Below are 13,326 nucleotides of genomic sequence, written 5' to 3'. Positions count from 1 at the left end.
TACATCATGAGAAACGCTGGGCTAGATGAAGCACAAGCTGGAATCAAGATTACCGGGAGAAATGTCAATAACCTCAGATATGCAGATGACAGCACCCTTATGGCAGAAAGTGAATAAGAACTAAAGAGCCTCTTGATGAAAGTGAAAGAGGAGAGTGAAAATGCTGGCTTAAAACTCAACATTCAGAAAATTAAGATCATGGTGTATGGTCCCATCACTTCATGGTAAATAGATGGGAAAACAATGGAAACAGTGACCAGACTTTATTTTCTTGGGCTCCAAAATCACTGTAGATGGTGACTGCAGCCATGAAATTAGAAGATGCTTGCTCCTTGGAAGAAAAGCTATGACATACCTAGACAGCATATTGAAAAGCAGAGACATTACTTTGCCAACAAAGGTCCGTCTAGTCAAAGCTATGGTTTTTCCAGAAATCATGTATGGATATGAGAGTTGGACTATAAAGAAAGCTGAGCATTGAAGAATTGATGCTTTTGAACTGTGGTGTTGGAGAAGACTCTTGAGAGTCCCTTGGACTGCAAGGAGATCCAACCAGTACATTCTAAAGGAAATCAGTCCTGAATATTCATTGGAAGTACTGATGCTGACGCAGAAGCTCCAATACTTTGGCCACCTGTTGTGTAGCTGACTTGTTGGAAAAGACCGTGATACTGAGAAAGACTTAAGGTGGGAGGAGAAGGGGAATGACGGAAGATGAAATGGCTGGATGGCATCACTGACTCGATGACATGAGTTTGAGTAGGCTCTGGGAGTTGGTGATGGACAGGGGATCCTGGCATGCTGCAGTCCATGGGATCGCAAAATGTTGGATATGACTGAGCGACTGAACTGAACTGACATCTCTCCAATCATCGCCTAGAAATTAATGATCACATTTTGACATGGTAGAAACTGAACCTGAGTCAGCCTGCTTATTTGATATCACAGAAGTAAGGCTGATATCATGAATCAACTTATGATGAACTTTAGAGGCAGTGATATATGTCACCAGAATCTTGACATTAAAAAAACAATGACAAAGAGGAAAGAGAACAAAAGAAGCAACTGCTCTAAGCACATGAACTGAAAAAAGAAATCTGTGAAAAAAAACAAGACACATGTACTGTATCTTGATTTATATTGTCTATGTACTAGCATGTTTAAACAGGTTAAGCTGACTTAGGAAACAACAAAACAACTTTTCCAAGAAATAATTTATGGAAGAAAAAGGCTGACAAACACAACACAGGATATATAACTAGAAATAAAAATAGAAGTTGGAAAATTTCAAATAGAATAAAGGGTCATATCGGTTTGGCTAACAATGATGATTATTGGATTATCCATCAAATATGGATAAAATGTAAGAATAAGACCATAGATTTAAATGAAATATGGGTCAAAGAGAGGGGGAAAGTTCTGTTTCTGCACAAAAGGCCAAATTTCCGACGATAGTCACTTATTTCACAGGCATGTATTATTCATCATGAGGAGAAATAAAGTGTAAAGGTCTCACTATTACCCATATCATTCCTAGAAAAACAAGTCACTCAATCAGAAGAGCCATCGCCATAAATAAAAGGCATTAGATGACATTACTATAACTAAGCAATGCTTTATTAAGATTCTGTCATTGAAAATGGAATACTCCATTGCTGAGGATGTGGAAAAATGGAACATTGCTTTGGGGATTATATAAATGGTACAATCACTTTGGAAATCTATCTGGGAATATAAAAAAATATACATATAACCTACAACCCGGAAATTCTATTCTTTGGGATATATCCAACTTATGTGTATGAACACAAACTTACACACACCACACACATATTTGTTTAACAAATGACATATCCTAGAATGTTCACAGAAGCTCTATTCATGATACCCTGAAACTGGAATACCCAAGTATCTACCAACAATAGTAATTTGCAGTATATTTACTCAATGCAACACTATGACAATGAGCACGCACAATCTACGACCACACAAAAATGATACGGAGGAGTCTCACTATCTCAGTGGCGAACAAAAGTAGCCAAAACAGAAGAGTTTATACTGTGTAATTTCATTCACAAAAAGCACAAAACTGGCAAAACAAACCTATGCTCTTAGAAGTTAGGATAGTGGTTATCTTTAGAATTATAATGACTGGAGATGACCATGATGGAGTATCCTTGGGAGCTGGTATCCCTGGCAGCTGACTACTGGTTACATGAGTAAAATTGGCTCAGTAGTGTTTTTCTTACCCAGTAGCACATTCATACCTATCATATATCAATTAGTGTCTCATACAGTGCTGAGAGTTACATACAAATCACTTAACCAAAAAAAAAAGAGGCCCTCCCCTTTCAACCAACACTGGGAAGGCAAGATACTTTTTATAAAAGTCATACACGGATAACACAAACATTAAGCCTTTTAAGTTCATTCCAAAACACAATATAACGTCTCTCCAGCCAATAACTTCTTCCCCTTTCTCGGCATTTCTACAAGTCAGAGTTCTCTGATGTTTCTGTTTCTTCAGCTCACATGGATTTCCTTAGCAGGAGAAACCTGATGTTTCATGTCCCTCAGTATCTCGGCCAAAGCGTAGGAAGGCAGCATAGACAATCAGAAGTTGTAAGGGTCATGCTTATCCTCCACAGGGGAAGACGGGCAAAGCCACGTCCCCTGGCAGCAGTACCACTGGCAACAGGCAACCACCTGTGCTCACGATGTTTTGAACTTTATGGCAAAGAGTTCAGGAAAGCTATGGCAGGGAAATATCTAGTCATTTCTAGGAAATAGTAGGATTATAGAAATAAAATAGTTACGTGAGTAATACAAGGTTTCCCTCCTAGTTCATCTGCGATCAGGGTGGTCACACTTTGTGGAACCCACAGATGAGAGGTCTGTGTCAAGTACAACCCAAAGATGGCAGAAGGACTTTGTTGTTTTTCTCTGCCCTAAAGTGACCACCCTTTCACTAGAGAATGTATTTACGTCATCAAACTACTATGATTTTTAAACAGGACATCCATCTTCCCTTTGCATGAGAACACTAATCAGATTCAGCTAGTTTTTCATTCCTTATCTAAACATTGCCATATGTGAAAAGAGAAATCTCTGAAAACCAAGGATATTTTATAGAGTTATAGCTCTCCTCAGGCCAATCTACTTTGTTATCCTATATAAACATATTCTGCCATTATATTGTGTTATTCATAACAATTTTCAGTGGATAATCCACAAATCAACTAAGGACAAGTTAATTGCCAAAAGGGATCGAGCAACAAGCATTAGAAGACTAATATTTATAGGCGCCATCCAAAAAATATATGCGCTAGAGACAAGATTGGTCTGGCTAGCTCTCCTTCTAATCCAAGATTTTACATTTGTATGATTAATTTTGAAAATCGAAAATTTATCACATAATTACTCTTAGCTTATTACATCCATGTTTCAGGCAGGAATGTGGACGTGTGACATGGACAGACACATCAAAAAAAGGTATTACTATATGACACTACTGCCACTAACTTTTTAATAAGTTCACTTATTTTTAGTTGGAGGATAATTACTTTACAATATTGTGTTGGTTTCTGCCATACATCAACACGAATTAGCCATCGGTGTACATTTGTCCCCTCCCTCTTGAATCTCTCTCCCAGCTCCTATCCCATCTCACCCGTCTTGGTTGTCATAGAGTACTGGACTGAAGCTCCCTGTCACACAGCAAATTCCCACTGCCTATCTATTTCACATGTGGTAATATATATGTTTCAATGCTACTAGTATCAATTAACTTACTTTCCATTTTTTGCTTCAATATTTTCTATCTTCTGAGGATTAGATGAAAAAATGTAATTCAAAATACACTATACCCACTCAGCCACATTATGTCTTTTGATTGGGCATTTAGTGCATTTACATTTAACGTGGTTACTGAATATATGTTCTTATTGTACTTTGTTAATTGTTTTCGGATTATTTTTCTAGGGTTTTTTGTTGTTGTTGTTCCTTTCTTCTTTTGTTCTCTTCTCTTGTGATTTGATGACTAGCTTTATTGTTATGTTTGGATTTCTTGTGTGTGTGTGTGTGTATCTAGTATAGGTTCTTGGATCGTATAAACTGCCCCTTCTCTTCCATCTCCTCCTTATATTTCCTTATATTTTTTACAATAAAGGTGAAGCTAAGGCAAACTCACTCAAGAGACTGGAGTCTTATCTGATCAAGAACACATTCAGTAATGAGGTCAGCACGCATATAGTTTCATCCACTTGGTGCAATCTGAATTACACCTTGTCTGCCTAGGACTGCAAATGCACCCATGGATGTACGGTTTCCCCAAGCAGAATCTCCCATCCCAATCCCTATTTTATTTTGTTGCTTATTGTCTGCCTTCCTCCACTAGAAAATAAGCTTTATGAGAGCAAAGATCCACCCACTTTCCTTGTCATTATGTCTCTAGTACAAGGTAAGTGTTTTTAAGTAGCTAACAAAGCATCAGCATAGGGCTGTGCTAGAACCATCCATATGTGTGTGCGCTCAGTCACTCAGTAGGGTCTGACTCTTTACAGCTCCTGATTTGTAGCCCATCAGGTTCCTCTGCGGAGAAGGCAATGGCACCCCACTCCAGTACTCTTGCCTGGAAAATCCCATGGACGGAGGGGCCTGGTGGGCTGCAGTCCATGAGGTCACTAAGAGTCGGACACGACTAAGCGACTTCCCTTTCACTTTTCACTTTCATGCATTGGAGAAGGAAATGACAACCCACTCCAGTGTTCTTGCCTGGAGAATCCCAGGGACGGGGGAGCCTGGTGGGTTGCTGTCTATGGGGTAGCACAGAGTCAGACATGACTGAAGCGACTTAGCAGCAGCAGCAGCAGCAGGTTCCTCTATCCATGGAATTTTCCAGGCAAGAATACTGGAGTGGGTTGCCATTTCCTTCTCCAGAGAACCATCCATACTAGCTGGCAAAAGCAAACTGTTTAATTTTCAGAAATATTTCTAAGTTGGTTGTTATATCTAATGACTACTAAAAATTAAATTATATAAACTTACAATTAAAAATTATATTGAAAAGAATGGTACTAAATATTCAAAACTCATCACTTAATAATCAGGCTACATTTTATTACTGTCTACATTCCCGATGTCATGCATGTCTATTGCACCTATACGTACAATTTGGCATCTCCTGTCAATGCCATACTTAGTGACCTCTGTGGCTTGAAACGGACCGGTGGGAGAATTTTTGCCACGGAAATCAGCAAATACTACAAACAAGCTTTTCTGGTGTTTTCACAGAGAGCTGACTGTTAACATTTACCAGCATGCCACTGACCAGGCTTATCAATGGCATTGGACAATCCGCTTCTGGATGAATGTATTCATATTTTATCCGAATTCTGATTGCATTCAAGTGCTTTATTCATGTTCATGTTAGTTCTTATAGAGTGTGTTCCTTTAGCCCAACACAAAGCTTCTGTTTTTCCAGTTCATTCCCAAGGCTTCTTTTTGGAATGTACTATGCACACTTGTTGCTCTTGGAATGCCTGTCTTTTGCATTAGATTGATTTCAGCTACTCAACAGCTACAAAGGTCTTCAAACTTTTCAATGTTGGGTGATAGGTTTGAGCAGATGAACTCCAGGGTCTCTTCAGCTTTGACCCTCTGTTCCATGATACAGGGAAAGGAAGCAGAACGCCCCCACTCTTGTGAGGGGGTCTAAAAACACTGGCAAATTGGCTCATTCATTCAGCACATATACATCAAGCATTTATTATATGCCATACTCCCTTCTGGGTACTGGTAATAAGGAGGTGGAAAAAAGACAAAAACTGCTGCCATATGGAGCTTAAATTTTGGTATGGATTAACTAATATTAATTGTACTGTTGTCTACATGCCAGGCATGACCACTGACTAATGTACAATCCTCATAACCCTCCCATTTAAAGATGAAGAAACTAAGGCAAACTGAAGAGAAATAGCTTGACTAATGTCTCAGAGCTATGAAGACTTTGACATTCCAACCTCAACAATGCGACTGGACAGCCAACCAGCTCTCAACCTGTCTCCCCACCGTGTCTTATCAAGGCGAGGCTGTTTTTCTATGTGCAGGTTGCTTATAACATAATTGTTTATAGGTGAGCCGTTTTGTGCTATTCGATAACCAAGAGCAGTTCCGATGTTAATGAAGTAATTTACAGAAGCATCAAAGAATGGATGAAACAGTAAGGGAAATATAGAACATGCTATTAAAGAGGAGGTAGGCATGTACCTATTCCATGTAAAGGCTCTTTGAACCAGACACTTGTATTTTCCACTTATAGACAGGGAATCTACTAAAGGAGGTCAAGCAATTACCCAGTTAAGAAAGCAGCAGAGGGGCTTCCCTCTTGGCTCAGTGGTAAAGAATCCACTTGCCAAAGCAAGAGACACAGTTTGACTCTGGTCCAGAAAGATCCCACATGCCTCAAAGCCACTAAGCCTGGGAGCCACAACTATTGAGCCTGAACTCTAGAGCTTGGAAGCTCCAACTACTGAGCCCATGTGCCACAACTGTTGAAGCCCACGTGCCCCAGAGTCCCTGCTCTGCAACAAGAGAAAGCACTGCAATGAGAAAGACCACACACTCAACTAGAGAGTAACTCCCGCTCTCTAGTAACCAGAGTAACTAGAGAAAAGTCTGTGCACCATCGAAGACAAAGCATAGCCAATAAATAAATAAATAAAATTATTAAAAAAGAAAGCAGCAAAACTGGCATCCAAGTGTGGTCTATTTGGCTCTAAAGCCAGAGTCTCCCTCCTATAATACCTACCCACCCCGCCCCCCACCTTTCACACTGTGCAATGGTTGTTAAACATGTTGTTATTATCATAATGACTGTAATGTTGCCTATAAGGAAACCATTTCACTCATGTTCAATTAAGCTAGTGTTACTCACAATTTGGAACATCATTAAGAATGCCATTCAATATGCAAGACAATGCCAGTGGAATAAATAGGCATGATGCAGATGAAGTTGACCTGTGTAGCTCAGAGAATCTTTTGGCTTCTCTGAACAGTTGGCCAAGGAGCAACATTCTGGCAGTAAAATATAACCACAGGACCAATGTTTTTGGCCACATGAAATGAGCCAGATGGAACCAGATGAAGCAAAAACCCAGGAAGAGGACAGAAGCACATAAATTCACTGATTAGTTTCCTTTTTTCTTTCATAAGAAACATATCTGCTTAATACTACTTTAAGCCAACCTCAATTAGGTTAGAAGACTGTTCAGATATTATTTGGTAACTTTATATTTTGGTCAATCATTATACCCTGTTATACACCAGATTACAAGGTGTTCTTTAGAGGAAGGCTCTGAGTTCAGTCAATGAGGCTGGTTAAGTCCATCAGAATGTCACCTCTTATCATGGAACTTCTGTGTGGCAATGAGAAGATCTGATCAAGAAATGGGAAGTGAGAAAGTGACTAGAAGTTGAGCCTCTAGGACAGGGTTCAAACTTGGGCATGTGCCCTAAACTCTCTCTGCTTAGTTTCATCATCTGCAAGGTAAATACAGTGCAAGTCCTCCTTGTGGGGTTGTTTTGTAGGATGAAATAAGATAATGTATTTGGAGAGTGCTGGAAACACTATCTGGCACATACTAAATCCCCAATACAACTTAGATTCTATTATTATTACTCTGGACTTCTGACCACATGTGGGTTGTATAGCCACTGGTCCCTAAACCTCCCATTTTCCTCCCATTTGGTGGTAATTATACCCCTACTCTTCAGTTCAGTCACTCAGTCGTGTCCGACTCTTTGCAACCCCATGGACTGCAGCATGCCGGTCTTCCCTGTCCATCACCAACTCCTGGAGTTTGCTCAAACTCATGTCCATCGAGTCAGTGATGCCATCCACCCATCTTATCCTCTGTCATCCCCTTCTCCTCCTGCCTTCAATATTTCCCAGCATCAGGTTCTTTTCCAGTGAATCAGCTCTTCATATCAGATGGCCAAAGTATTGGAGTTGCAGCTTCAGCATTAGTCCTTCCAATGAATATTCAGGACTGATTTCCTTTAGGATTGACTGGTTTGCTGTCCTTGTAGTCCAAGGGACTCTCAAGAGTCTTCTCCAACACCACAGTTCAAAAGCGTCAATTCCTCAGTGCTCAGCTTTCTTTATAGTCCAACCCTCACATCCATACATGATTACTGGAAAAACCATAGCTTTGACTAGACAGACATTTGTTGGCAAAGTAATGTCTCTGTTTTTTACTATGTTGTCTACGTATGTCATAGCTTTTCTTCCAAGGACCAAGCATCTTCGAATTTCATGGCTGCAGTCACCATACGCAGTGACTTTGGATACCCAAAAAATAAAAGTCTTTCACTGTTTCCATTGTTTCCCCATCTATTTGCCATGAAGTGATGGGACCAGATGCCATGATCTTAGTTTTCTGAATGTTGAGTTTTAAGCCAACTTTTTCACTCTCCTCTTTCACTTTCATCAAGAGGCTCTTTAGTTCTTCTTCGCTTTCTGCCATAAGGGTGCTGTCATCTGCATATCTGAGGTTATTGACATTTCTCCCGGCAATCTTGATTCCAGCTTGTGCTTCATCTAGCCCAGCTTTTTGCATGCTGTACTCTGCATATAAGTTCAATAAGCAGAGTGATAATGTATGGCCTTGACATACTCCTTTCCCAATTTGGAACCTGTCTGTTGTTCCATGTCCAGTTCTAACTGTTGCTTCCTGACTTACATACAGATTTCTCAGGAGGCAGGTCAGGTGGTCTGGTATTCCCATCACTCAGAATTTTCCACAGTTTGTTGTGATCCACACAGTCAAAGGCTTTGGCCTAGTGAATAAAGCAGAAGTAGATGTTTTTCTTGAACTCTCTTGCTTTTTCGATGATCCAATGGATGTTGGCAATTTGATCTCTGGTTCCTCTGTCTTTTCTAAATCAAGCTTGAACGTCTGAAGTTCATGGTTCACATACTGTTGAAGCCTGACTTGGAGAATTTTGAGCATTACTTTGCTAGCGTGTGAGATGAGTGCAATTGTGTGGTCATTTGAATATTCTTTGGCATTACTTTTCTTTGGGATTGGAATGAAAACTGACCTTTTCCAGTCCTGTGGCCACTGCTGAGTTTTCCAAATTTGCTGGCATATTGAGTGCATCACTTTAACAGCATCATCTTTGAGGATTTGAAACAGATCAACTGTTTTATCCTAAAAATTGAATGAGATGAAGCATGGAACAGAACACTAAAAAGAGCAGATAGTAACATCTGTTACATTTGAAAAGCTTTAATTTTTTTTTTTTTATGCCACAGAATAGGAGGTACTAATGTGAAACTTGGAAAGTTACATCTCAGCTTACTGATTTGTTGGCAGGACTCATTTCTTTAAGACTTGAGCTCTAGCCATCATTTTCTAGTGAGCAAATTCAGTTCAGTTACTCAGTCGTGTCCGACTCTTTGTGACCCCATGAAGTGCAGCACGCAAGGCCTCCCTGTCCATCACCAACGCCCAGAGTTTACTCAAACTCATGTCCATCGATTTGGTGATGCCATCCAGCCATCTCATCCTCTGTCGTCCCCTTCTCCTCCTGCTTCCAATCCCTCCCAGCATCAGGGTCTTTTCCAATGAGTCAACTCTTCACATGAGGTGGCCAAAGCACTGGAGTTTCAGTTTTAGCATCAGTCCTTCCAAAGAACACCCAGGACTGATCTCCTTTAGGATGGACTCCTTGCAGTCCAAGGGACTCTCAAGAGTCTTCTCCAACACCACAGTTCAAAAGCATCAATTCTTCAGCGCTCAGCTTTCTTCACAGTCCAACTCTCACATCCATACATGACCACTGGAAAAACCATGGCCTTGACTAGATGGACCCATAGGCACCTCATAAAAAATGTTCCTTTTAACATTCCTTTTTGAAAAGACAAAGTTCTGTGATTTGTTCAGATTGGAAGATAAGACCATCTCTAAAAGAGTAACTTTCTAGAAAAAGAGAAACTCAAGTTTCTGTGAATGTTACTATAATTTTAAACAATAACATTTTTAAAAAACAAAAGGTCCCAGAGTTCCCTTGGGGAATTGTCAGAGTCCTCCAACCTGCTAAGTCCTAGCTCTTTGTTCTTTCTTGGCTTCCAAGATAATTGTCTTCCCAGTTTTTGAGGTATTACATTTAAACTACATTTAAACACGAGTCCACTCACTGATACCACTTTCTCAAATCCAACGGAAGCACATCATTCCCTTCTCTCCCTCCTCTAAAGCAGACACGAGAGGTGTGGCTCTCATTCTAGGGCCACAGAGGAAAATCAGTCTCTTTAGAATGTAATCCTCTTTTCCTGTCTCTCTCTTTTTCTGCATCAAATCAAATTTAGCTTAATAAGTTATACGTTAATTATGTCTGGCTTTCTCTAAAAGTATCCACAAAAGGCAAGAACTCATCACTGTTGAAGAACAACTTTCAAATCTATTTCAAACACTGAGGTACTGCCCAAGGTTGTGCTTCGCAGGGATCAACACTCATCAAATACGTATGATTTGTGGTTACTTTAAAAAAAATCAGACTCTTTAAGGACCTGGCTTTCCTTCAGCCCGAATGCCACAGGGAGTGAAAACAATACCAGAGACAAATATTCCAGCTTAACATTTGAGTATTACCAGTGTCATGCATAATATCCATTCCATCTTTCAAAGGAAAAGAAAAAACCCTCTACTGGACACATGTGAGAATTTTACAGACTATAAAATTATGTTTATTAAAGCAAAAAAACTTGTAAACGAGAAATTCAACCAAGAAATCTTGGCTAACGCCTCATTATGTCAGTTGCTTCAATAGTAGAATTATCTCAAAGGTCAAGATAAGTTTAAATTACTTCCCTGCTTTAAAGATCTCATAGATTAAAAAAGAAATGAAGAAATACAAAAGCTCGGTTGCAAAACTGTGGGGTATTTCAAATGTTTACCTCAAATAGCTTAATACTTTTGACTCCAAGGAAGCTATGCAATGAAACTGTCATTCAGAAGATAAATGTAGAATTTAAACGTGTGGGTGTATGTCTATGTGTGTATGTGTGTGCATGTACATATGCATAAATATTGTGACTCGTGAATTTGAGCTGATGTGGTCTGATAAAAGTTTAAAGCTATACAATAAACATTTTCCCCCACTGTTGTCAGCACACTGCTGTGACTGAATGTTTACTCTTGTTTTTAGTACTAAGAGACCTCCGAAAATGTGAGTTCAGAGTGTCCAACTGCTGTCTTAGCTTTTTAACTTTCCACTGAACTCTTGGCCTGTGATAGGTCCTGATCATATCTGCAAGTTGATTTTCCACATAGAAATCCAACTCTCTTAGTTGAGTAATATCAACTAAGAGAGTGTATGTAGCAAGATGTTTCATCAAATATGCATTAATGGTATTCCCCCTGCATGGAAAGGAGCCTCTGAACTCAAGGAAATTTTAATCCAAATGGATAGAGAAAATAGGACCCACAGAACAGTGAAGAGAGTACATATAAACAATTAATATTATTTGGTAAATTAACAATCAAATTAGAAGCAAATGAATGAGCAACAGAGTCTCTCAAGTTTCAAAAGAGACTGGTCCTTAATGACTTTTCAGGGTGTCATTCTCACCTCTTAAACTTGTTATGAAAGAAGGTTAGAACTACAAACTCAGGGCATTTAAATATACAGAAAACTCATCCTTAGACATACCAGTGCTTGTTCTATTTTGGAAAGGATAAAACTGACAAGAAAAATGAAAATATCTTTGGCAGACCAAGAAGTCAAGTTTCATAATATATCTGCAGATCACACAGGAGAGTTTAAACTCTACATTTCTCAAGATTTCTGAAATCCTTTAGACAAACATGCTATTTCTTTTACCCTACCCAGCAGTTAGATATGCATGATATTTGGAAATTTGTTATCAGATTTCAACGATAAGGAGTTTCTAGAAGCCACTATCTATTGGAAATATGCACAGTAATGCTTACAAATCTTAAATAAGCATACAACTTAGCAGATAAGAAGCATGAGATGCAAATAATAAGCATGAGAAGTGAATTCAGTAGAATATAAAGCATATAGTAGGCATATAATTTCTAACTTTGAATCATTCTTAACTGTAACAAATTAACATAATAAAAATAAATGATGTTTATTCTGTTTTGAAGTAGAAGTACTAACGGCAGTACATCTAGAAGTAAGGAAGTACTACTTAAACCTTTAACTTCCATCTTTTATTTATCCCTTGTCAAAGTTTGCTTATTCTTTGTTACTAGGGAAGATTATAATTTGAGTCTTTTTGATTTCTTAGTTCCCTAAAAAATTCCAAGGACACCATCTTTAATACTGTCTAAAACAAATAAACAATTCTTGTGGATTATTTTAATCTAAACTTTGAATGTGTTTATGCAAGTAAATCCGAACACAATTGAATCCAAATTTAATGCATAATTCTAAACAGGCCTGGTGGTTTCCAGGTATGTTACATTTTGTCTAAAGAAATTCTTGAAATTTTGCTTAAGATTTCACCTCTATTTGCTACTGGTGAAATAGCTTGCAATGCTACAGACTAACCAATCAGAACCACAAAATGTGTGAAGGGTCAATCTTTTCTTTGTAAACATCTAGAATACTGAAGCAAAAAGGAAATCAAAGATTTTTCTCAATGTCTTCTTTTTCTTTCCAAATTATTTGGTTAAAATAAGCCTAACTTGGATGTAAAGTAAACATGTCACTGACAATTTACTTAAGTCTTGAGCTCAAGATTTTTCATATATTTCTACAGAAATCTTTGGACATAACAGATTAAGAACATATTCCCTTCTATTTTGTGGTATCTAATTCCCCTTGGCAAAATTAAAACTCCAAACTACTATCTAGACCATAGAGATAATTTCTACTTTTCCATGTGAATAGGACCTCAAACACTTATACATACACAGAAATGTTTTGTTGTTGTTTGTTTGCTTCTTGAACTAAACAAGAACCCTTCCCTGCTATTTCAAGGGTTAACCGAAAGTTAGTACGACAGAATCTGGCTACGTTATGTCCATTAAGTGGGCTAACACACTTGTTTTCCAGATGCCAGCCACAGGGATGCTTTTCTAAGTTTACCATTTAACTCTCAAAATCAGCTTTTAGAGTTAGTCAATTTCCTTCTGCTTCTGGGGGTTCCCAAATAGCCTCGGCTCTGTTAAGGTTCTCATCTTCACAGTTCCTATTCTGTATACTGCCCATTTATCCTGCCAATTGAAGGCAATCTAGGAAACAGAAGTTAAACAGATCAATACAGGGCACGAGACTTCTTTGCAGGGGGCC

The 13,326-nt window shown here is 38.8% G+C and overlaps 1 protein-coding gene across 12 annotated transcripts in view; it reads right to left on the bottom strand.

Annotated features, from left to right (window-relative positions):
• Positions 1–13,326, bottom strand: part of PDE4D (phosphodiesterase 4D) — a 1,605,399-nt gene that overhangs the window by 370,336 nt on the left and 1,221,737 nt on the right. The window lies entirely within an intron of this gene.

Source organism: Bos taurus, chromosome 20 (assembly GCF_002263795.3).
Source record: "Bos taurus isolate L1 Dominette 01449 registration number 42190680 breed Hereford chromosome 20, ARS-UCD2.0, whole genome shotgun sequence".
In the NCBI taxonomy this organism is placed as follows: Eukaryota; Metazoa; Chordata; class Mammalia; order Artiodactyla; family Bovidae; genus Bos; species Bos taurus.
This window is presented reverse-complemented; position numbering and strand designations above follow the sequence as displayed.